We start from the raw sequence: 26,724 nt of genomic DNA, 5'->3' as shown, positions 1-26,724 counted from the left end.
TTTAAATTTCCCGCAAAATATTCTGCTGAAAACGTCTCGGTATGATGACGTTTGCGCGTGACGTCACGGATTGTGCGGACATATTGGGACACCATTGTGGCCAGCTATTAAGTCGTCTGTTTTCATCACTAAATTCCACAGTATTCTGGACTTCTGTGTTGGTGAATCTTTTGCAATTTGTTTAATGAACAATGAAGACAGCAAAGAAGAAAGCTGTAGGTGGGATCGGTGTATTAGCGGCTGGCTGCAGCAACACAACCAGGACTTTGAGTTGGATAGCAGACGCGCTACCGTGAGTACGCAGCTTTGGCGTCCAAACATTTGATCGCTTGCCTGTACGTGCGTGCTGCTATGTGCATGTCACGTACGTAACTTTGGGGAAATATATGTGCTGTATGAACTTTACGGAGGTGAACGGTACTTCGGGCTGTGGGATTGAGTGTGTTGTGCGGGTGTTTGAGTTGTATCGGTGAGTTATATGGACGGGAGGGGGGAGGTGTTTGTTATGCGGATTAATTTGTGGCATATTAAATATAAGCCTGGTTGTGTTGTGGCTAATAGAGTATATATATGTCTTGTGTTTATTTACTGTTTTAGTAATTCCCAGCTGAATATCAGGTCCCACCCGCCTCTCACAGCATCTTCCCTATCTGAATCGCTTCCACTGCCCTCTAATCCTTCACTCTCACTTCCCTCATCCACGAATCTTTCATCCTCGCTCAAATTAATGGGGTAATTGTCGCTTTCTCGGTCTAAATCGCTCTCGCTGCTGGTGGCCATGATTGTAAACAATGTGCAGATGTGAGGTGCTCCACAACCTGTGACGTCACGCTACTTCCGGTACAGGCAAGGCTTTTTTATCAGCGACCAAAAGTTGCGAACTTTATCGTCAATGTTCTCTACTAAATCCTTTCAGCAAAAATATGGCAATATCGCGAAATGATCAAGTATGACACATAGAATGGATCTGCTATCCCCGTTTAAATAAGAAAATTTCATTTCAGTAGGCCTTTAAACAGTTTCAAGTCAACTCACAATGCTTAATTTATTACAGCATTTGGGAAGCCTGTAGTTGATTTTTATTATGTAAATATTATATTTTTATCAACATGTGATAGCAGGGACACTGCCATTCAAAACTAGGCTGCTCCATTACTAATGATTAATGTAACTATAGCTGAAAAAAATAGTACAATAGCAATAGGAGAGACTATTCATCCCTGAACACCATGGAGTTCATGTAGGCTTTATGATGCAGTTACATTATTATATCAACTATCAGAGACAGAAAGTGTTCATTTAACATAATGTCCTTTTTTGCTGCTTCAACACAGCTCAATCAACACAGAAAAAGGTAAAGTGAAATAACAGACAGACAGGGCTTTGCTGTCCGTAACACACGCACACACACACACGCACACATAGCTAACGTTACGTAAAAGCGAATTAGCCTTCACCTCAAGCCAGGACTGCGAGCGAGCTGAGCTGCAGTTTATATTTCAAAAGGTCAACGGGCTCATAGTGATGTTACTAGTAGTTGACTGGGAGGTGTTTATTATAATTTGGGGAGAGCCCGCTGCCTGATGCTTACCTGCTAAACGCTAAGCACTGACTACATGTGCTCTGAATACGCACTGCTGATTGGCTGTTACCGCTCTGAATACGCACTGCTGATTGCCTGTTACCGCTCTGTATGTAACCAATCAGATGGTTGTGTGGGTGGGACAATGCTGGGTGCTGTGTACTGACAGAGACAGGCAGAAGGAAGCGGAGCAGCTCGTTAAGACTTTAGCTTAGCTTAATGTGTTCGTGTGGAAACTCGTTCGGTACACCTCCGAACCGACCGAACCCCCCGTACCGTTACACCCCTAATATATTGCCAAAGACAATAGTAGTAGATATCAATATAAAATGTGTTTGCATATATATATATATATATATATATATATATATATATATATATATATATATATATATATATATATATATATATATATATATATATATATATATATATATATATATATATATATATAAGAACTGCTTAAAAAATAAACACTTAAACAACACAATGTAACTCTCCAAGTCAATCAACCATTTTACATATAGTCTGCCATAACCAAGGATTAGGTTAGAATATATGATTAAGGTTGAAACGACGCGTCGACGTAGACGGTTACGTAACTACGTCGACGCCGTTTTTGTGCGTCGACGCGTTGCATATTTACGTCACACTACCGTCATGGCGGAGCGCAAAGCAGACAATGCGAGCGGTGCGAGCGAGGGGAAAAAAGCACGCCAAAAGTCATCAAAAGTGTGGGAGTATTTCAATAAACGGCCTAATAATGTTGTTGTATGCACACTGTGTCGAGCGGAAATGGCCTATCATAGCAGCACAACGGCTATGAACGAACATTTGAAAAGAAAACACCCGACAGCGTTCTTGCCATCACCATCAACTAGTCAATCGTCCGCGTGAGTATACGTTGTCATCATTACACAAAAAAAGGAATGTGTCATTTGTATCTGCGTTGTAAATTCATAAACTAAAGCACCGTTTCGCTCAGAGAGGCGCGTTTGGCGTGCCTGTTCAGTGTTTACAAAGACGCGCTCCTCTTTAACGCCAACGTTAATTAGTTGGCAAGGTTTCCAAATCTGGCAATGCTGGCTCGGTCTTACCTCTCAGTTACAGCCACATCGACCCCTTCTGAGCGCCTTTTTTCAGCTGCTGGGAATATTTTAAACAAGAAAAGAACCAGCCTCACCCCAGAGCATGTAGACATGCTAACCTTTCTTCATTACAACTGTTAGTCACTCACTGGAATGAGTAGAATTGGTTATTGTGTACTGTGTTGGACTGGATGTTTATTTTGCACATTTTAAAAGCAATACTAAATGTTTACAGTGCTCCAGAATATTAATATTGGCACTTTTTTGTGCTGGATGTTTATCTTTATTTTTGCACATTTTAAAGCAAAATAAGCAATAATTTTACTTTTGTTGAAATGTTTACACTGTTGTTACAGAATATTTCGTTTTGCACTTTTTTGTATTGGATGTTTATCTTTATTTTTGCACATTTTAAAGCAAAATAAGCAAAACTTTTACTTTTGAAATGCTTATACTATTGCAGAATATTAAGATTTGCACTGGATGTTTACTTTTATATTTGCACATTAAAAAGCAAATAAGCTACTTTTAATTTTGTTAAATGTTAAAAGTTTTAAATGTTTACATTGTTACAGAATATTTTGTCATGTTGTTGTCAATGTTGACTGAGTGGCCATACTTTTTTTTGTGAATAAAAGCCGTGCCTTTTGAAAAAACTGGCCTACATTTATTTTTTTTATCTTCATTTTAAATAAAAAAAAATAATCGGTAAAAGAAAAAAAAAATCTATAGATTAATCGAAAAAAAAAAAAAAATTCTATAGATTAATCGATAGAAAAATAATCGTTAGCTGCAGCCTTAAATATAATATAAAGCTTTATTGACATTATAATAAATTATTCATGATTTATGGTTGCTACATATTTTAGTACCGGTAAGTACTAAAAACATGTACACAGATTAGCCATGTAACAGGTAAAACAAATTGTTACAAGGTTACAGTTGAAATAAAAATGTTAACATTTAATATATTTTTCTTAAAAAATATCAATATTTATCTATAATCGACCGATATAAAACACTGACATAATGATACAGTTCTTAGACATATTGAACAGGTTGATTATACAAATAAAATCTGTTACAACACTTTGTTTCACACACATAAATGCAAATTCAACTTGTCATTTAAAAGTGGTTTAACAGCATGTTCAGCGACAGGTTTCCATGAAAGAGAGTGAAACTAAACATTATCAGATGCCATGCATGTAATGTTTATCTGAAAAAGACCTGTAATACCACATTTCAAGTTGGACTTTTAAAAATAAAAAACTCAAGACCTCCTCTATTCTCCTCTTGCTGACTCATATTCATGCTTAGTTTGCACTTTGCACAATGTGTGTGTTTGTGTTTCGTTTTTTAACAGACTTCAACAGAAGTCATGCAGTTTGCCCATATGAATCACATGATGTTGCCCTGAGGTGAACACAGTCTCCTTGACACAGCAAACAGAAAGCAGACAATGCTGGTTACATTTCCTGCTAATTCATGTATGATGTATGCTTAAGCCTCAAACAAAGTACTAACAGAACTTTGCATAAGCATCAAGAACATTATATGATAAATTCAAATGATTGCATTCAAGTGAACCTTAGATTTCGTGTCCTGAATGTGGAACTTATTTCTAATGTTTTTGGTAGAGTAGCGGGTCACAAACTTATGGAAACATCAGTCGGAACATTTCTGTGGAGAGCAATGATGTTGCTATGTACCAGGAATCCCATTGGGTAAAAAAAACAGAGGAATTGGAAAAATATCAGGCTGGGGTCAAGGGGTTGAAGAGATTTTACCATTTTTGCAATGCTTTAGAAAGTGTTTCTTACATATAAATTCTGTAAAAATGCAAACAACCTTAATGTTTCTATCTATTAAATGCTATAAACTAAAACCACACTTGTTTCATGACTGTACCACATCATCAATAATCCTTTGTTCTTGTGGGGAAAATATCTTCACCATATCAATAGTAGACATTACAAGAATATATGATACCATCCAAAGTTCCTTTAATTTGTTCATTGTTTTTGTTGAGAAAATACCTTAACCGTATCAATTCAAGCCAGTCTAAAATGTAAAATATCCATAGATTATTTCATTAATTCAATGTTTTGTTTGGTTCGAGAAAATATTTTCCCTCCATCACAATAAGGCATTTCATGAACAGATATGATGGCTATATTTGATACTCAAATATTTTGATTAGCTTGTGAGTCACTTAGGAAAGTCATGGATTTAAGACTGCATTCATAGTATCTACTGCAAGTTTGTTTGTTTGTTTAATTATAACATTAATATTTTTATAACATGTAATCTTAATGAATTCATGATTATACTTTATAGTGCATTTTGGCAACGTTGGCCATGCAGCACTAGATATTGTACAAGTTAGTGGGTTTTAATATTTTAAATCATGAGACATATCTACTGGTCGTCAGCAACACATTCATTAAACAGGACATGTTGCACAGCACTCGTGTTGCCACAAGCATACCTCCTTTTTCCCCCCATCTTCTTTACAGCCTTACTCGCTAACCTATACTATAACGTGGTCCAAGCTCAACATTTTTTTAATCGTTCAAAGCCCATTCACTCTTTGATTTTTCCTCGCTTCACAGACAGGCTAATTTAGCCAACTTCGCTAGTCCCTAAAACATCCCGTAAATAACCGCAGGTTGGCAGCGAAGACAAATTCTTTGAATGGCTGTCGCTGTTTTGTTATGCACAAACAGGGACTGTGCATACATGCATGCAACTTCCGGCTAAATAGTAAGCAGGGAAAGGAAAACACAAAAATACCACTAAAGATTAGGATAAAACGTATTGCTCTTGTAGCTCTCTGATCTGCTTCCGAGCGATAGTTCCTTAACATTGTCTGTACACACTTCTGTAACCGCTACTGCGCCTGATGCAAAATAAGGCCTCGTTTACATTGCACACCAAATCTGATTTTTTTGCCATTAAGTGACACAGATCAGATATTTTTTGCCAGTCTAAACACCCCAAAGTGCTTCAAATCTGATCTTCCCGCATCAGATTCAGGCCACATCAGGAGGTCGTCCGAATGCGATTTGAATTTGATCTTTTGAAATGTGCCTGCAGTGTAAACGGAAACACAACCTGAATGCGACCCGATTGCGAATTTTACGTCATCTTAGGGCGAGCTACGTCATTCGTGTGCGCAGGCAAAGATGCGAACCGGCAGCGGAAATGGCTACATCATCACAACATTCGGTTTCGATGAGCAAAGTATTTTTTCGGCAGCCAAATTTTTGGTGCATCACTAGTCAAAAGTGTGCAAATAATTGGCTATATATAAAGAGATTTTATATATATATACCTACACATACAGTACAGGCCAAAAGTTTGGACACACCTTCTCATTCACAACACAACTGATGGTCCCAACGCCATTGATAAAGCAGGAAATTCCACTAATCAACCCTGAATAGGCACACCTGTGAAGTGAAAACCATTTCAGGTGATTACCTCTTGAAGCTCATCGAGAGAATGCCAAGAGTGTGCGAAAAAGTAACCAGAGCAAAGGGCGGCTATTTTGAAGAAACTAGAACATAAAACATGTTTTTAGGTTTTTCACCTTTTTTTGTTAAGTACATAACTCCACATGTGTTCATTCATAGTTTTGATGCCTTCAGTGACAATCTACAATGTAAATAGTCATGAAAATAAAGAAAACGCATTGATATACATATACATACACACAAATATATTTATTTATTTATATTATATACATTGAATCCAAAGAAACAGCGATTGTTGAAGGACCTGAATTGGCGTGTACGCTCTGGCGTATTTGCTTACATGTTACGTACCGTATTTTCCGCACCATAAGCCGCCTCGTGTTATTAGCCGCACTTTCAATGAATGGCATATTTCAAAACTTTGTTTACCTATTAGCCGCCCCGTGTTATTAGCCGCACCTACGCTGCGCTAAAGGGAATGTCAAAAAAACAGTCAGGTCAGTCAAACTTTAATAATATATTACAAACCAGCGTTCTAACAACTCTGTTCACTCCCAAAATGTAATGTGCAAATGTGCAATCACAAAAATAGTAACACTCAAAATAGTGCAGAGCAATAGCAACATCAATAACTCGACGTTGCTCGAACGTTAATGTCACACAACACACAAAATAAACATTTAAAGCTCACGTTCTGAAGTTATTACTCATCCACAAATCCCTCGAATTCTTCTTCTTCTTCAGTGTGCTTCACTTGTTTTTTGACACCATCTGTGATGTGGACGCGCATGCAGTCGTAGATCAACAGGGACGGAGCTGCGTGAAAAAAGTCACCCGGTCTCTTCGCTCATCTTTTCTTCATCCATCCATCCCTTCGAGTTAGCTTTTATGATGACGCCGGCTGGAAAGTTCTGTTTTGGCAAGGTCTTCCTTTTGAATATCACCATGGGTGGAAGTTTCTGGCCGTTAGCATGGCAAGCTAGACCCAGTGAAGGACGACTTCTCATTCCCTGTGGTGCGAATATTCACCGTACGTGTTCCCGTTGTATCCACAGTGCGGTTCACATGAATATCAAAAGTCAGTGGAACCTTGTACGCGTGTCTCTTAGTAGGAGCCATTTTGTGGTCTTTACAGAAACACACAAATGAAATGAAATATCCGCGCGCTTCTTCTTCTACGGGGGCGGGTGCTCACCTTGGCGGTTGCTTACAGTAGAAGAAGAAGCGCTTCCTCTTCTATGGGGGCGGTTGCTTACCGTAGAAGAAGAAGCGCTTCCTCTTCTACGGGGAAAAAAGATGGCGGCTGTTTACCGTAGTTGCTAGACCTAAACTTTATGAAAATAAATATTAATATTAATCCATATATAAAGCGCACCGGGTTATAAGCCGCACTGTCAGCTTTTGAGAAAATTTGTGGTTTTTAGGTGCGGCTTATGGTGCGGAAAATACGGTACATTGAGTTGAAAAAATAAAGCTAACATAGATCCACACTGGTGGATATATATTACACATCTATATATATATATATATATATATATATATATATATTACATATCTATAATTTATTTTCACGTAAAAAAACAACAATTATTAAGGTGTGGCGACTTGTTAATCTTTTTGTACTAGTAGTAGCGACTTCTTTGCTCATTTCCGGAACACGGTCAACTTCCTTTGTTTTCACTTTATCAAACTGCGCATGCAAGTGACGTCGAGGCCAAATAGGGACCTGAGCGCGTTTATATTGGAGTATTATGAAGATCACATTTTACAGGTAATCTAAACAGTCAGCTGGAAAAAATAATTTCGAAAAAATCTGATTTGGGCCACTTTGCCCTGCAGTGTAAATAGGGATGTCACGGTATGCAAATTTCTTATCACGGTTTATGTGACTAAAATTTAGGGCTGCAACAACTAATCGATTAAATCGATTAAAATCGATTATAAAAATAGTTACTGATTAATTTAGTCATCGATTCGTTGGATCTATGCTATACTTTTTTTTAATTTTTTTTATAAATCTTTATTTATAAACTGCAACATTTACAAACAGCTGAGAAACAATAATCAAAATAAGTATGGTGCCAGTATGCTGTTTTTTCAATAAACTACTGGAAAGGATAGAAATGTAGTTTGTCTCTTTTATCCGATTCTTAATCGATTAATCAAAGTAATAATCGACAGATTAATCGATTATCAAATTAGTTGTTAGTTGCAGCCCTACTAAAATGATCACGTTATTATAATCGGGGTATTTTTAAATGTGCTCAAAAGTTTCAAAAAGTGATTACACTGAAATATTGTAACCAAGTTTTATTTTTAAAAAGCACAACACATTCAAAATGATTTCCTTTGTAAAAGAAACATTATTATAGATAAGAACACTGTTTCGTGGACCTCAAGTAGAAATTGAATGTGCATATGAAAGCAACACAATCATTATAAACAAGTAATATGGCAGAAGAAGAAAAAACATAAATAAATAAAATAAATGTGAAAATTTTGCAAGATAGCACTTTATGGACATAAGAGATAAACAAATAAAAACAAATGTAAGAATTTTACAAGGGGGCACCTGATGGCCATAAGTCGTAACTGCACTTTGTGTCCATATAGATAAGAATAGCGTTCATAGTTTTGTTGGCTAACAAAAATAAATAGGAGTGATACCTCACACTTCGAATACACAATCTTCACAGCCTGCGTTCAATTCGATGAGATAACAAAACATCACAGCTAGTATTGATGTTATTTGAACACTGATACAGTTAGCACGTAAATAAAGAACAAGTGAGCATCCCAGTAAACAAACTAAAGACTTTATAAACATGTTGTGGCAACGTTCTCGACACATCGCCTGCTGAATGTTTCCTCACCCCATTGACTCTTAGTCACCGCAGCTGATGGACGCTGTATTGAGAAAATAATAGTAACATCAAAAAGTTTTTTCCTTTGCTGTATACTTATAGCGTGAGACAAATGCGTCCGTCTCCAATATTGTCCACATTTGTCGCCATCTAAAAACAGCAGTGCGCTCTTAAACGCACGTTGAGACTCCACGAAAATTAAGCAAAAGAAAATTAAGTTAAACCCAGCGATCGGCTCTCTTTACTCCGAGGGGAAATCTCCCTAACAAAATCCGGATAGTTGTGTTCCGCCATGTTTTTTTAAGCCGAACGACGCTACTGCGCATGTGCCGGTGCTGCTGTGACACCATTTCCAGGAAGTAAGCAGTGTTGCTTACAAAGCATTAATAAATGAGAGATTTTCGGTAATCAAAACTTTAAACGGTATTACTAACCGTCCGGAATTTTACCACGGTTTATCATTATACCGTTTACCATTGCATTCCTAAGTGTCTCTACCTTCTGCATCTTCCTCCCTTAAAAAAAAGTTTACTTTTTTCAAGCTGTGGCTCATCACCACAAATACTGTAAATGGCTACACTTTTAAAGATGACAATTTCATGTACTGCAACATTTGCAATACTCAACAATACAGGAACTTATGTGGATATGGGTAGTGTCAGTGCCTATTTCGTTCTCAATATGATAATATGCTGAGGAAATGGGTTCTAACTAGGGCTGGGCGATATATTGATATATCGCGGGTTTGTCTCTGTGCGATATAGAAAATTACTATATCGTGATATTCGAGTACCGTATTTTTCGGAGTATAAGTCGCTCCGGAGTATAAGTCGCACCGGCCGAAAATGCCTAATAAAGAAGGAAAAAAACATATAAGTCACACTGGAGTATAAGTCGCATTTTTGGGGGGAAATTTATTTGATAAAACCCAACACCAAGAATAGACATTTGAAAGGCAATTTAAAATAAATAAAGAATAGTGAACAACAGGCTGAATAAGTGTACGTTATATGACGCATAAATAACCAACTGAGAACGTACCTGGTATGTTAACGTAACATATTATGGTAAGAGTCATTCAAATAACTATAACATATAGAACATGCTATACGTTTACCAAACAATCTGTCACTCCTCATCGCTAAATCCGATGAAATCTTATACGTCTAGTCTCTTACGTGAATGAGCTAAATAATATTATTTGATATTTTACGGTAATGTGTTAATTTCACACATAAATCGCTTCAGAGTATAAATCGCACCAAACTATGAAAAAAACTGTGACATAATAGTCCGAAAAATACAGTAGTTGGTGTGGCACCGAACGGAGATGTTGACATGTAAAGACCTATTCCCGCTTGAAGCCAAACCACCATCAGACGGACTGTTTTTCTTGGGGATTAATTATTCCTCCATTTGTTACCAAATTCGCACCGTCTTTCTCTCGTATTACCACTCGCACCGCATCGCTAGCTGTTAGCATCACAGCTAACGTTACCATGTCGCTATCTGTCTGCTCCGCGGGAGCGTGTGACGTTTCTCACGTGACAGTATGTGACGTATGAAGAAGGTGCGCTTGTTTTTATGTCTCTGTGAGAAGGAGAGACAGGAAAGAGTGAGAAACGCATGCAGTTTAATTCCACGCAGCTAAAAGCAACTGTGTGAGAACATATACCGTATTTTTCGGATTATAAGTCGCAGTTTTTTTTCATAGTTTGGCCGGGGGTGCGACTTATACTCAGGAGCGACTTATGTGGGAAATTATTAACACATTACCGTAAAATATCAAATAATATTACTTATCTCATTCGCGTAAGAGACGAAGCAAATGTCCGCAATCGTCACACACACGTCAACAATCGTCACACACGTCAACCAATAAGAATTCGGCGGGGGCGGGCCATGGCAGAAGTGCATTGTGCGTCATGGCAGAAGTGCATTGTGGGTCATGGGATGCTAACTGCTGCTACATCCGTAGCTATTAAAATGTATTATTTCACCATTTCACCATAAAAAGTGAGAAGGGCTGAACTAAAATGGCACCGAAAAGGAAATCATATAGTGCAGATTACAAGCCGGACATAGTGAAATATGCAGCAGAAAACGGCGATCGAGCAGCAGAAAGAAAGGAAACGGCGCATACCAGAGGCGACACCGGGGAGGAAGATTTCATCGGATTTAGCGATCGGGAGTGACAGATTGTTTGGTAAACGTATAGCATGTTCTAGGGACAGCGTGGCGAAGTTGGTAGAGTGGCTGTGTCAGCAATCAGGAGGGTTGCTGGCTACTGGGGTTCAATCCCCGCCTTCTACCATCCTAGTTACGTCTGTTGTGTCCTTGGGCAAGACACTTCACCCTTTGCCCCTGATGGCTGCTGGTTAGCGCCTTGCATGGCAGCTCCCGCCATCAGTGTGTGAATGTGTGTGTGAATGGGTGAATGTGGGTGTGAATGGGTGAATGTGGAAATACTGTCAAAGCGCTTTGAGTACCTTGAAGGTAGAAAAGCGCTATACAAGTATAACCCATTTATCATTTATCATTATAGTTATTTGAATGACTCTTGCAATGATGTGTTGCGTTAACATACCAGGCACGTTCTCAGTTGGTTATTTATGCCTCATATAACGTACACTTATTCAGCCTGTTCACTATTCTTTATTTATTTTAAATTGCCTTTCAAATGTCTATTCTTGGTGTTGGGTTTTATCAAATACATTTCCCCCCAAAATGCAACTTATACTCCAGTGCGACATATATATGTTTTTTTCCTTCTTTATTGTGCATTTTCGGCCGGAGCGACTTATAGTCCGAAAAATACGGTAATACCTTTTGAAATTTTTAAAGCCGTTTTGCTTTGGAAAACCGGGCGGCAACTACACGAACCTTGCTCCATAGATTCCCCCCTGTGTAAAGCTTTATATTTTACTTCATTTTAATTGTTTCATTTCCATGGAGTCTCGGTGTGCGCACTGCTGTCATTAGATTGACAGGTGTGGACAATATTGGAGACAAACGCATTTATTCCAAACACAGAGTATACAGCGGAGGAGAAAAATATTTGATGTTGCTCTCATTTTCCCGACACAGCGTCCTTCACTCAGCTGCTGTGACTGAGGCCATGTCTACACTAAGTCGTTTAACCCCTTTAACGAATAATTATTTAGCTTAAGCCCCGTTTTAGCCACACTAAACCAGCGTTTAAGGTCCCCCTCCTCGGACACATTTTTACACGGGTAAGTCAGCCGGGTATTTCTTGAATCTCCGGCACTTAGCTTTGTATGGATTTATTGAGCGTTTACAAAGTGAGTTGGGAGAGGAAGTGACGCCAGAAAGACCCCGCCCACACAGGAAGTGATGCCAGAAACAAACTGAGTTGTGAGTTGGACTCCAGGCTCCCTGACAGAACCACCACAGAGAAGGTGGAGACATCAGACACCACACAGGAAGAGACATCAGAATAAACGCGCCATAACAAAGATGGAGGCGGATCATCCAGACATGCCCGTGTTTCTTCTTCTTGTACATGTACAGGTGCTTTTGGAAATCACAAATCAATACCTTAAAAGTAGGTAACGGGTGATTGCAGCTATTTCGGATACAACACTTCTCAGACTTCAAATGTCCGGGTCAGCTGTGAGTCTATTTACCGAAAAACTTTGTCCCTTCCTCCCGTGAATGTGATACAGCCGGTGTGTGACTACAAATATTGAATCAGAATCAGAATCAGAATAGTTTTATTGCCATTGTTTGAGAACGGGTTCACGAACTACGAATTTTTCTTGGTGCAATCGTGCAACATAAAACACATATAACACATATTTGGTAATAAAAAGAGCTGTACTGAGCTATCAGATCTTGTTATGGACTCAGAAGGAATTCAAGGAGCTTGCTTTATGGATGTGACTGTGAAATGGTCAGGCAGCGTGCATGTTGCCCGCATCTTCGCTAACTCCGCCATTAGCGTGCAGCTGAAATATGGAACAAACAACTGCTGGAAGATGAAGATCCGCTCCCTGTTTTTCTTTTGGGTGACCCAACTTATCCCCTGACGCCATCTCTCATGGAAGAATACCCCAACGGCGGAGTCAACCCACAACAACAATACTTTGGGTATTCTCTGTCTAGATTAATTGTTGTAAAATGTTCTTTATCGCATTGTCTACTTTCCCATGTCGATTAAAGATTTGATTCATGTATGTCAGGTGTGATTCACTACAATAGGGCCCCACAGCACACTGAATCCTAGTTCATTGAAATACCACAACACTGGATATTGTTCAAAGGAGATACATTTTAATTTAAAAACTAGCACACAAAACACAGCAAACAAATGTAAAATACACAGCAAACTATTTACAATATAGCTCTTTTAAATAACTTCACAGTGAAGTAAAGTAATCTACTGGAGAGCAGATGGACGCTTTTGGGTTTTTTCCGCGCATGTGTACTAGGTCGCGTTGCGCCGGCGGACGGAGGGAGCCGGGGGTCTTAAACGGTGCCATTGTTGTGTGTGGACACGGATAAGGTTAGGTGTGATTTACCCTGGATAACCTTATCCGGCTTAGTGTAAACGGGGCCTGAGAGTCACTATGCAGCATGCGATGTGGAGGGAACGTTGACACAACTTGTTTATAAAGTCCTGCTGTTTGTTTACTGGGAGGGTCACTTGTCCTTTATTTAACTGTCAACATTGTCAGTGTACCAATAACAATCAATACTAGTTAGTTCACTTCTGTGTATTTTTGTTGGCCAAACTGTTGCCCTGAATCACATGGTGGTGTTGGAGAAAAACTATGCTGGTTTATTTGACTTTATCTTCATTGGCCAAACTGCTTTGTGTTATACACTACCGTTCAAAAGTTTGGGGTCACATTGAAATGTCCTTATTTTTGAAGGGAAAGCACTGTACTTTTCAACGAAGATAACTTTAAACTAGTCTTAACTTTAAAGAAATACACTCTATACATTGCTAATGTGGTAGATGACTATTCTAGCTGCAAATGTCTGGTTTTTGGTGCAATATCTACATAGGTGTATAGAGGCCCATTTCCAGAAACTATCACTCCAGTGTTCTAATTAGGGTTGGATATCGAGTATCGATTGGAACCGGGACTAACTTTCCGATTCTCCCGGAATCGTTCAAAAGTTTAAATTTTGATTCCTAGTTTCGATACCCAGTAGCGGCAATGGGGGAGATGTCGGTGCCACAGACTGAAGAGTGCCACAGAAAGGTCACTGCACACATAGTCAAAAGACTGCAGCCCCTTTTCAGAGGTGGAATCTCCAACATTTAGGTTAGTTAAGCAATAACGTTAGAGCTAAGCTAATTGATACTGGGCTAAACAGTAACAGCAACATTACATGTTTGTTTATGTTTGCAGGGATATGGTGAAAACTCTCAACCCAAAATACATACCACCTTCCAGGGACTACCTGTCAAACACATTGATCCCGGCATGGTACAAGAAGAATCGGAATCGAGAATAGTCAGGAATCGGAATCGCAACAAAGAATCGGAATCGGAATCGTTCGAATTCAAACGATACCCAACCCTAGTTCTAATGGTACAATGTGTTTGCTCATTGGCTCAGACGGCTAATTGATGATTAGAAAACCCTTGTGCAATCATGTTCACACATCTGAAAACAGTTTAGCTCGTTACAGAAGCTACAAAACGGACCTTCCTTTGAGCAGATTGAGTTTCTGGAGCATCACATTTGTGGGGTCAATTAAACGCTCAAAATGGCCAGAAAAAGAGAACTTTCATCTGAAACTCGACAGTCTATTCTTGTTCTTAGAAATGAAGGCTGTTCCACAAAATTGTTTGGGTGACCCCAAACTTTTGAACAGTAGTGTATATTGATATCAAAAAGTAAACACCATGTTTTTTACTTTTGGGTTATTTCATGTCACAAAGTTATTACTTCAAAAACCATTCATGTGACATTGCATTTCCATACCATGACATCCCTATAGGGGACCTACTGAATTTTCCAGGGATCCACTCACTGTGTGTCCCTGGGACTCACTACATTGAAAGCATATCAACATTACTGGTCAAGTTTGTATGTTCTCCCTGTGCTTGTGAGATTTTCTAAGGGCGGGTACCCCAGCTTCCTGCCATAACCCTAAAAAGATGGATCTCAGGCTAATTGGGTACTCTAAATTGTCCATAGGTGTATGCTTGTTTGTTAGGGGTGTATCTATTTGTTTTAACAACGATTTTTTTGGATTCAGAGTTTGTGGTTGCCGATACCATATTTTTAGAAAGATACAACCTGAAACGATTGAAAGAGTTGAAATCGATTCAGTAACTTTTTGGCAAAAACTACTCAACCAGTGTGACTGTAAAATAAATACAGTAAGGGGACTAGGTATGTATGAATTATAGCGAGCGAACGTAGCGCACAAGCATAAAACTTCACAAAAGGCTAACAAAGACTCAGAAATTAATCATTGTTATTATTATTATTTCAGTCGGTTTATTTTCAATCTGTGTTCAGTACAACAACAAACCTGGGTTTGCACAGTGACATTTTGTTTACAGCATCAACAAGAAACAATGACTTGCGAGATCCTTCAAGATACACTGAAACACAATGAAAGTCATGGCATTAGCCTCTATGTTATTCATTCACAACATAGAGGCTAATGCCACCACTTTCGCTCACAATACAATAATTGTTTGTTCCCAAATATTTTGAAGTTGCACAGATTACATTTTGGGCACATATGTGACTAAAATGGTTGTAAATTCAAGCCCTGGAAATATTACTTAATTACTTGAATTAAAGTAATATCTGGATCGGGATAATTTGGCTTATATATAATATATTTATATATTATGGCAAGCCGTTAAGGAAATTAAATATATATGGAAGTCTGAATAGAAATGAGAAACTTTTATATATACTGTAAATAAGAAAGACTTAGAGTCCGTCTGCTTTTCAGAAAAAGAGCCAAAGCTGTCAAAGAGCTGAGGGACCATCTTCAAAGTGCGATGCTGAAACAAATATTGCAAACAATAAAATGTAACTTCCAGGGCTTGAGATTAATGTAGTCCCGTCGTCCCTGGGACGACGGGACTACATTAATCTCAAGCCCTGGAAGTATTATTTTGTATTACTACAAAAAATGCACGGGACGAAATTAAATGCTCCCCGGGACGATGGCTTTTAACCATTTTTTTTCTTTTTCTTTTTATGTATTTATTCATTTTACATTTTATATTAAATGTCTTGGTTTTTCCACCCTCTGAAAATCCTATGAAAAGTTTAACAAGCCATCTTATAATAATACAACAGCTATTAATGTAACAATACAATAAAACAAATATATTCAATGTTTTTTTCATTATTTTAACAATAGGCTAATGTATATTACTTTATATAGATTCTACAAGAAACACAAAACTTAAAAACTAAATTATTTACAATTGCAGAAACAAGGTTCTTGTTCTGCAGTGCTGTGTGCTAATGTGCTTCGTACACCTGCAGGACCGCAAGCAAGGTCGCAGAGAAAATGAGGACTGGATTTTGAGAGATGTGGGCATTTTCTATATGAACAAGTCCAAGGACCGCAATCAAGGTCGCAGAGAAAATGCGGACTGGATTTTGAGTGATGTGGGCATTTTCTATATGAACAAGTCCAAGGACCGCAATCAAGGTCGCAGAAGAAATGCGGACTGGATTTTGAGTGATGTGGGAATTTTCTATATGAACAAGTCCAAGGACCGCAATCAAGGTCGCAGAGAAAATGCGGACTGGATTTTGAGTGATGTGGGCATTTTCTATATGAAAAAGTGGAATGGATTGGATACTGACACACTAAAGGGGCTCTCTACCTTACGCTATGAAGTGAAGGGAAACTGAGTGAAAAATGACAGGTTATATGATTATTTATTTAAACTCATATTCGGGCCACTTTATAATGAATATGTCGGCATGTATTTGTAAAAAAAAAAAAAATGTTTTTTGTTTTTTTTTAACACCAAATTATTTAGGGGGGGCTTAAGAACATTTTAGGGGGGCTTGAGCCCCCCTAAAATAGGCCTAACAACGCCAATGGGCTTCATATTATTGTGTTGTCTCCTTTGTATTTGTTGTGGCTTTTGCAGTCGTGCTGTAGCTGAATGTTTTGCATTTGCTGTGACCTTTTTCGACCACTGTAGACATCTGCCATTTTTGTTTTGATGACGCCACAGATGAGCAGATAGACTTAACGTTTAAACGTCCTTATCGTTAAAAGTTATTTTTTTTAATAAAGTATGCAGTTCTTGAATCCAATACTTATATCGATAAAAATAATACAATATAGTAATATAAATCGATCTATTGATACATCGTTACACCCCTACTATATGTAGAAAACCCAAAATCAGTGAAGTTGGCACGTTGTGTAAATGGTAAATAAAAACAGAATACAATGATTTGCAAATCCTTTTCAACCTATATTCAATTGAATACACTGCAAAGACAAGATACTTAACATTAGAACTGGTAAACTTTTTGCAAACATTAGGTCATTTAGAACTTGATGCCTGCAACATCTTTCAAAAAAGTTGGCACAAGTGGCAAAAAAGACTTAGAAAGTTGAAGAATGCATCTTACATCCCACAGGTGAACAGGCTAATTGGGAACAGGCGGGTGCTTCCATGAAATGCTCAGTCATTCACAAACAAGGATGGAGCGAGGGTCATCACTTTGTGAACAAATGCATGAGCAAATTGTCCAACTGTTAAAGAACAACATTTCTCAACGAGCTATTGCAAGGAATTTAGGGATTTCACCATCTACGGTCCGTAATATCATCAAAAGGTTCAGAGAATCTTGAGAAATCACTGCATGTAAGCGGCAATGCCCGTGACCTTCGATCCCTCAGGTGGTACTGCATCAAAAAGCGACATCCGTGTGTAAAGGATATCATTACATGGGCTCAGGAACACTTCAGAAAACCACTGTTAGTAACTACAGTTTGTCGTTACAACTGTAAGTGTGAGTTAAAACTCTACAATGCAAAGTCAAAGCCATTCATCAACAACACACAGAAACGCTACGCTGGGCCCGAGCTCATGTAGGATGGACTGAGGCAAAGTGGAAAAGTGTTCTGTGGTCTGACGAGTCCACATTTCAAATTGTTTTTGGAAACTGTGGACCAAAGAGGAAAATAACAATCCGGACTGTTATAGGTACAAAGTTGAAAAGCCAGCATCTGTGATGGTATGGGGGTGTATTAGTGCCCAAGGCATGGGTAACTTACACATCTGTGAAGGCACCATTAATGCTGAAAGGTAAATACAGGTTTTGGAGCAACATTGGTTTCCATCTCTATGCATATCACAAAAAAATAACGTCACTTCCGGTTTGGAGTTCGCACGCGTTTGGCTGTTTTCGAAGTGGGGCTGTTGAGTTTGGCAATCGCCTTGTGCGAAGCTAGTACAACCTTTTGTACTTTTTTGTACTTTTGTGCTTTTTTGGCTTCGCTGTGTCACTGTGCCGTGACACTTTGTAGCTTGTGTCGATCGGTGCTGCGAGCTAGCACACCGGAGCCGGCTAGCATTACCGGCCTGAGATACGGAGGTGGATTTTTCCTTCTGTTGCTGGATGCGTCGGCAGATAGATCGTGATGCCTGCACCGAGGAAAAGCCCCACATCGGAGGAGTTCGAGGAGATGAGGCTCACACTCCTTTCCCTGTGCGGCGATGTGACTGCGGTGAGGGAGCACCAGGAGCAGCTTTTGGGTCTACTGGAGGAGGTGAAACAATTACGCCTCCAGAACGTGGAAAAAGATCGGCGCATTGTGGACCTGGAGCAGCGAGTGGACGAGCTGGAGCAATACTCCCGCATGAATGATGTGGTCATCACCGGGATCAAGATCAAGCCACGCAATTACGCGCGTGCGGTGGCCGCGGACAGCGGGGAGCCCAGCGTGCAGGAGGCACAGTCGGTGGAGCAGCAGGTGGCCTCCTATCTCCTAAGCAGGGGGATAGAGATGGACCTGGAGCACATCGAGGCTTGTCACCCACTGCCCATGAGGAACCAGAGACCACCCGCTGTCATCATGAGATTCGCAAACAGAAAGAAGAAGATCGCACTATTAAGGCAAGGACGCAAACTCAAAGGAACAGATGTTTTCATCAATGAACACTTGACCAAGAAAAATGCTGACATCGCAAGGGTCGCACGACAACTTAAAAGGCAAAGCAAGATTCAACAAACCTGGGTAACGAACTCTAAGATCTTCATCAAACTAAATGGGATGCCGGAGGAAGCAAAAGTCTTGGTGATAAGGAAAATAGAAGATCTTGATAAGTATTGACATTGATGCAGTACTTGGTATCAATGTAGCTTGTGACTTTTACATCATCTCAATGCTACCTACACCAAGAACACAGACCACACCAAGTATTAATATGGACATGTTACAGAAGATCCCCCAACATCAACAAAAAGAACTGGACATGTGTGAGTATCAAGAGCACACCACAACAGAGACTGATATGGACATAGACCCTGATAATAATTTTTTCTCTGCGATTGTTAAAAACTGTAATTATTTTACCCGCGAACAATATAAAAACAGTGTAAAATCAGAAGATAGTCTATCTATAACACATCGAAGCATGTACACTAACTTTGAGGCTATCAAGGATTACTTGAAAGAATTTAGTCATCCATTTACCATTGTTGCAATCACTGAAACCTGGTTCAACAGTGATAAAGATATTGATTTTAGTCTGAATGAATATGAATTAACATACATAAACAGGATAAATAAAATAGGAGGAGGGGTCGCATTGTACATTCATAAATCTGTTACATTTAAAGTTTTAACAAACATGACGATAGCAGTCGATGGATTATTTGAATGTTTAACAGTGGAAATCCTAAATGACAAAAAGACAAATATCTTCATGAGCTGTGTATACCGGGCACCTGGTTCAAGCATAGAAACTTTCAATGAGTGGATGGGTAAACTATTTTCCTCTGTGAACCAAAAAAACATATTTATCTGTGGTGATTTTAACATTGATTTTTAAAACTCAACCAAGCAAAAACATTTTGATGACTTCATTGACACAATGTACAGCTTGTCTCTATATCCAACCATAACCAAACCAAGCAGAATAGCAACACATACTGCCACAATCATTGACAACATTTTTACAAACATTATGGGAAATCAAGTCACCAGTGGCCTATTTATATGTGATATCACTGATCATTTACCTGTTTTTACTTTATATGACTGTCGTCTCAAGAAAACCAAAGACACTATGGCAAAAATCTGTAAACGAATAACAACTGAGGAAACAATCTGTGCCCTAAACAATAGTTTAGCAGTTCAGGATTGGACTTCAGTATACAGAGAACCTAATGTGGACAGTGCTTATTGTAATTTTTTAGACATTTTTACTTCCCTGCATAATAAACATTGCCCCGTAAAAGAATATTTTATAAAAGGAAAAAATAAAAATAGCCCTTGGATCACAAAAGGGATAATTAATGCCTGTAAAAAGAAAAACAATCTCTACAAACTTTTCATCAAAATAAAAACAAAAGAAGTCGAACAACGATACAAGAAGTACAAAAATAAATTAACTGATATTATAAGAACAAGCAAACGGTTATATTATCAAAAAAAACTATATGAAAACAAAAATAATATAAAAGGAACTTGGGATGTTTTGAATAGTCTAATAAAACAAGGATATTCCAAGTTGACATATCCTGATTACTTTATTGATGAAAACGGTGAAGATTATAATATGAGTAATGTAGTAAACAAGTTCAATAGTTTTTTTGTAAATGTTGGTCCTAAATTGGCTGTTGATATCCCAGACAATGGAGTAACAAAATCAACTATTGAACAGAATTCTTCGTCATTCTTCCTCTCAGCTACAAATGAGCAGGAAGTGACAAACATTGTGCGGAAGTGTAAAAGTAAGTGCTCCACTGACTGCCATGATATCAACATGATATTGGTTCAAAAGGTTATCCTGAATATTGTAAAACCATTAACTTATATATGTAATTTATCATTCCAAACTGGCTGCTTTCCAAGTCAAATGAAAATCGCTAAAGTAACTCCGCTCTTCAAAAGTGACAGCAAACACGCTTTCACCAATTACCGACCAATCTCTCTTTTGCCTCAGTTCTCAAAAATCTTAGAGAAACTATTTAACTCTCGACTTGAATCTTTTCTTGAGAAGCATCATATAATCAATGATGGTCAGTATGGCTTTAGGTCCAAAAGAACAACTTCAATGGCAATAACTGAAGCTATTGAGGAAATTACTAATGCACTGGAGCATAAAAGATATGCAGTTGGTATTTTTATTGACCTAAAGAAAGCATTTGATACCATTAATCATTCAATTCTACTAGATAAAATGGGAAGATATGGAATTAGGGGACTGGCTGGTGACTGGTTAAAAAGTTATTTAACAGGGAGGGTACAGTTTGTTAAAATGGGTAAATTTTTATCTGATACTCTTGGCATTGCTTGTGGTGTCCCCCAAGGGTCCGTGTTGGGGCCAAAACTGTTTAATGTATATATTAATGATATGTTTAATACATCCAAAATACTGAAATGTATACTTTTTGCAGACGACACAAATTTATTCTACAGTAGTGATGACTACAATGAGCTCATAAATACAGTAAACACAGAACTAAACATAGTAAAAAAATGGATGGACACAAATAAATTATCTTTGAATATAAATAAAACTAAGATAGTAATGTTTGGAAATCGCAACATAACGTCTGAACAGAAAATAAGTATTGATGGTACCCAAATTGAAATCGTAAATGAGAATACATTTTTGGGAGTAATAATTGATAGTAAACTATCATGGTAACCTCATGTCAGACACATTAAAACAAAAATCTCCAAAAGCCTCTCAATTATAAACAAAGCAAAACTATACCTCAATGAAAATGCACTCCGTACTCTATACTGCACCTTGGTACTGCCATACCTTACATACTGTGTTGAAGTATGGGGGAATACTTACCAAAACACAATTCATCCTCTGATCATATTACAGAAAAGAGCAGTACGGATCATTCACAACGTTGGTTATTTAGAACATACTCATAATCTGTTTATGCAATCAAAGTTGCTCAAATTTGATGACCTTGTTAAATATAATACATTAATAATCTTATATAAAGCTTTTAACAAATTATTGCCACCTAATCTACAACGTTTTTTTATAAGACGAGTGCAAGCTCATAACTTGAGAGGCTTTGGATATTTCTTATTGTCGAGAGCTCAAACCACTCGTAAACGTTTTTGTGTGTCTGTATGCGGAGTAAAACTATGGAACAAACTGGACTAACAACACAAGCAATGCCAAACTATTAATCGATCTAAACTATTATACAAACATGGGGTCTGGTTCAAATATAGAGATGAGGGTCTTTAATTTGACCTGCTGCTATACTCTGTCTCAAAGTGTTAACATGTGCTCAATGTTTCCTTACCATTATTGCTATGTTGTCTATTACCATTATTGCTATGATGTCTATTACCATTGTTGGTATATTCATTATTCCTACATTGTTGATACAAATGATTGTTACAGTGTAACAATTATTATTTCCTTTGGTAATGCCACTATGATACAACATCTGTATTATAATCCTTGAACAAAGTGAGAATGAAACTCATGTGAATAATCACTGAATGGAGAACTGGGGGTGGGATTAAATAAGTTATCTTCTTCCCACTCCCTTTCAGGCAAAACTGGACAATAATGCACTATATTAATTTATATTATTATGTTTTGTCAACTTGTACGTCTTTGTCATTGCCTGAAATAAATAAATAAATGAAAAAAAAAAAGAATCCAAGCAACGTTTTTTTCATGGACGCCCCTGCTTATTTCAGCAAGACAATGCCAAGCCACACTCTGCACCTGTTACAAAAAAGTAAAAGAGTGCAGGTACTAGACTGGCCTGGCCTGCCTGTAGTCCAGACCTGTCTCCCATTTAAAATGTGTGCCGCATTATGAAGCGTCAAATATCACAACGGAGACTGTTGAACAACCAAAGCTGTACATTCAAGCAAGAATGGGAAAGAATTCCACCTGAAAAGCTTCAAAAATTGGTCTCCTCAGTTCCCAAACGTTTATTGAGTGTTGTTAAAAGGAAAGGCCATGTAACACAGTGGTAAAAATGTCCCGGTGGCAACTTGTTTGCAATGTGTTGCTGCCATTAAATTCTAAGTTAATGATTATTTGCAAAAAAAATATATGTTTCTCAGTTCAAACATTAAATATCTTGTCTTTGCAGTGTATTCAATTTAATATATGTTCGAAAAGGATTTGCAAATCATTGTATTCTGTTTTCATTTACGATTTACACAACGTGCCAACCTCACTTGTTTTGGGTTTTGTATGCATCTGGTGATTGACTGACAACCAGTCAATCAGGGTTTTCCACACCTTTCACACAACGTCAGCAAGGATAGGCCCCAGCTCACCCGTGACACTTATAAGGACAATCTTAACAGAGAATGAATAATTGTCAGCATTCCTACAATGAATGTCGGATGGACTTTTGGGGATAATTAAGCAACCCACAATCGTCTAACATTGTTATGTTACGTTTGACGAACATCGCTGCTGAGGATTATGTCAACTCTAAGCAAAAATACCAAATGTAATTTCAACCATGCCTCCCTTTCTAAAATAAAACATTATTTTGGTAATGGAAGTTGTAGCAGAGACAATGCCATACATACCTACAGTCACGATCAAAAGTTTACATACACTTGTAAAGAACTGGCTGTGTTAAGTTTTCAATAATGTTTACAACTCTTTTTTTTTTGTGATAGAGTGATTGGAGCACATACTTGTTGGTCGCAAAAAACATTCATGAAGTTTGGTTCTTTTATGAATTTATTATGGGTCTACTGAAAATGTGACCAAATCTGCCGGATCAAAAGAATAAAATAGAATGGACTTTATTGTCATTATATATATATAAATATATATATATATATATATATATATATATATATATATATATATACACCGTATTTCCTTGAATAGCCGCAGGGGCGCTAATTAATTTAAAACCTCTTCTCACCCCTGCGTTTACCAAAAGCAGGCGAGATTGCCATGCATGCGGTAATTATTTTAAAACCTCTTCTCACTCAGGCGCTTACCTTATCATGAAAAGCACATTTAATTAAAAAAAACGTTATTATGGTCTTACCTTTAGGTATAAATGAGTCCATGCCAGCTCCTTTTGAAGAAAAGCATCGATATAGAAGTCTTCCTTCAGTTTTAAAAGTCTCTCTGGCTCGATGGAGATCTTCCTTTTAAGTATTACCTCCTGCTTCGATTGAAAGTCCAGTTTAGAAAACTGTTTTATTTTAGATATGTAATCCTCCATGGTAAAATAAATGGCTGCGCACTATTGCTGCTGTTGTCTTCTTCTGCAGCACAGGTCTTCTGCAGTACCAGCAGTCGCAAGAAGGATCACTAGCGCCCTCTACCACCAGGAGGCGGGAGTCATTTAATGACTCATGTTTGACCCGGCGGAAGTGCCAAGCATGCGCTAATTATTTTGCGAAACGAGTTTGACCCGGCTGTAATTCTAGGCATGCGAATACCATATTCCCGGCGCCAATTCAAGGAAATACGGTATATATATATATATATATATATATATATATATATATATATATAAGGACTCCAACTTAAGGTATGGTAGTGGGAACAAATATGGGATAAAAATAAATTACACAAGAGGTAATAAAGATAAAATTAAGAATTGAAATAAACAGACTACTATCCAATAAAAATAATAATCAATCCTGTACAATATACAAAACACTATACAAAATACAAAATATATACATAAAAGTATACATACAGCAATGTTAATATTTGGTTCCATGTCCCTTGGCAAGTTTCACTGCAATAAGGTGCTTTTGGTAGCCATCCACTAGCTTCTGGCAAGCTTCTGGTTGAATTTTTGACCACCCCTCTCGACAAAATTGGTGCACTTCAGCTAAATGTGTTGCTTTTCTGACATGGACTTGTTTCTTCAGCATTGTCCAGACATTTAAGTCAGGACTTTGGGTAGGCCATTCTAAAACCTTAATTCTAGCCTGATTTAGCCGTTCCTTTACCACTTTTGACGTGTGTTTGGGGGTCATTGTCCTGTTGGAACACCCAACTGCGCCCAAGACCCAACCTCCGGGCTGATGATTTTAGCTTGTCCTGAAGAATTTGGAGGTAATCCTCCTTTTTCATTGTCCCATTTACTCTCTGTAAAGCACCAGTTCCATTGGCAGCAAAACAGGCCTAGAGCATAATACTACCACCACCATGCTTGACGGTAGGGATGGTGCTCCTGGGATTAAAGGCCTCACCTTTTCTCCTCCAAACATATTGCTGGGTATTGAGGCCAAACAGCTCAATTTTTGTTTCATCTGACATCACACGGACAAAGATAAGACCTTCTGGAGGAGAGTTCTGTGGTCAGATGAAACAAAAAATGTGCTGTTTGGAAAGGAGTTGTAGAAATTATTGGAAACTCAAGACAGTCATGACATTATGTTCTTTACAAGTGTATGTAAACTTTTGACCACCACTGTATATCGGCCATTTTTTTTTGTTAGATAAGGTTGCTTAGCTACAAACACATAATACACCAGAAAATAACGATCCATTAGTGTGGCTTTTTTAATATTAACACATTTAAAATAACTGATTGACTCCTATGATCGTTCAACAGCTTGTAATATTGTTTACTTCTTTGTCGAGAGATTGTCGGACTAAACATCTTATTTTAGGGCGTGAACTAAAAGTGCGCTATAAATGGAAGAATTAGTGAATTAACGATAAACGTTTAAGATATTTAATGTAAAAAATCAAGTTAATACAATCTTAACTTTAACTTATTTGGCCCAGGAAATCACCGGTGAAGCTAAACTCCAGAGTTCACGTTCAAGCTAACAGACACAAAGTTACGAGTAACATTATGTATAAGACATAAATAACGTGATTCGACACACGCACGATGCTTACCTTTTTCCGGCGGGGATCGGACACATTTAGAGGCCTTTTTGTGGCGGAATCATCAGGAATCTGTAGATTAGTCCAGCGGTGTGTTTGCTAACATTAGCGTCATCCTGTGCTAACGAACTAGCAACTTTTTTTTAAGCGACGCTCACCCATTGTTATAAGTCCCAGCTCTCTCCTGTGTAGTTGGAACATATGTTAACTACATCATTTTTTTTCGCCACAGACGCAAAGGTGGCTACCGACCTCTGAGTTTGTCTTTACCGGGTTATGTTGCAAACCTTTCCGAAACACTGAAACAAGACTATCCCAGATGGGTCGCTTTGTGACGGACGACTTAACGAAATCTCGCGAGACTTTGGACGCAACCTACACATATTTTTTTTTAAATAAAATTCACGGAGAGCTTAACTTCCATTTTTTTCCAATTGCTTACACATTAAATTTTACATTTTCACACAGTTAACACAACCACTGTGCAGATTTGCCTAATATTAGGCATAGACTCTGTTTCACATTTTTTGTGAAATATTCCACACAATGCTTTAGACCAGGGGTCACCAACCTTTTTGAAACCAAGAGCTACTTCTTGGGTACTGATTAATGCGAAGGGCTACCAGTTTGATACACACTTAAATAAATTGCCAGAAATAGCCAATTTGCTCAA

The 26,724-nt window shown here is 38.1% G+C and overlaps 1 protein-coding gene across 6 annotated transcripts in view; it reads right to left on the bottom strand.

Annotated features, from left to right (window-relative positions):
• Nucleotides 1–26,385, bottom strand: part of cep350 (centrosomal protein 350) — a 113,189-nt gene extending 86,804 nt beyond the window's left edge. For 3 of the 6 annotated variants that reach the window (XM_062038697.1, XM_062038696.1, XM_062038692.1), the window contains exon 1: nucleotides 26,064–26,385. The gene's annotated coding sequence lies outside the window, so the exon portion shown is untranslated. The remainder of the gene's footprint in view (nucleotides 1–26,063) is intronic. The other 3 variants (XM_062038693.1, XM_062038695.1, XM_062038694.1) reach the window with 2 other exon arrangements.
• Between the last annotated feature and the right edge of the window lie 339 nt (nucleotides 26,386–26,724).

This window comes from Entelurus aequoreus, linkage group LG27, assembly GCF_033978785.1.
Source record: "Entelurus aequoreus isolate RoL-2023_Sb linkage group LG27, RoL_Eaeq_v1.1, whole genome shotgun sequence".
NCBI lineage: Eukaryota > Metazoa > Chordata > Actinopteri > Syngnathiformes > Syngnathidae > Entelurus > Entelurus aequoreus.
Note: the sequence above shows the minus strand (reverse complement) of the source record. Positions and strands in the feature narration are given on the sequence as shown.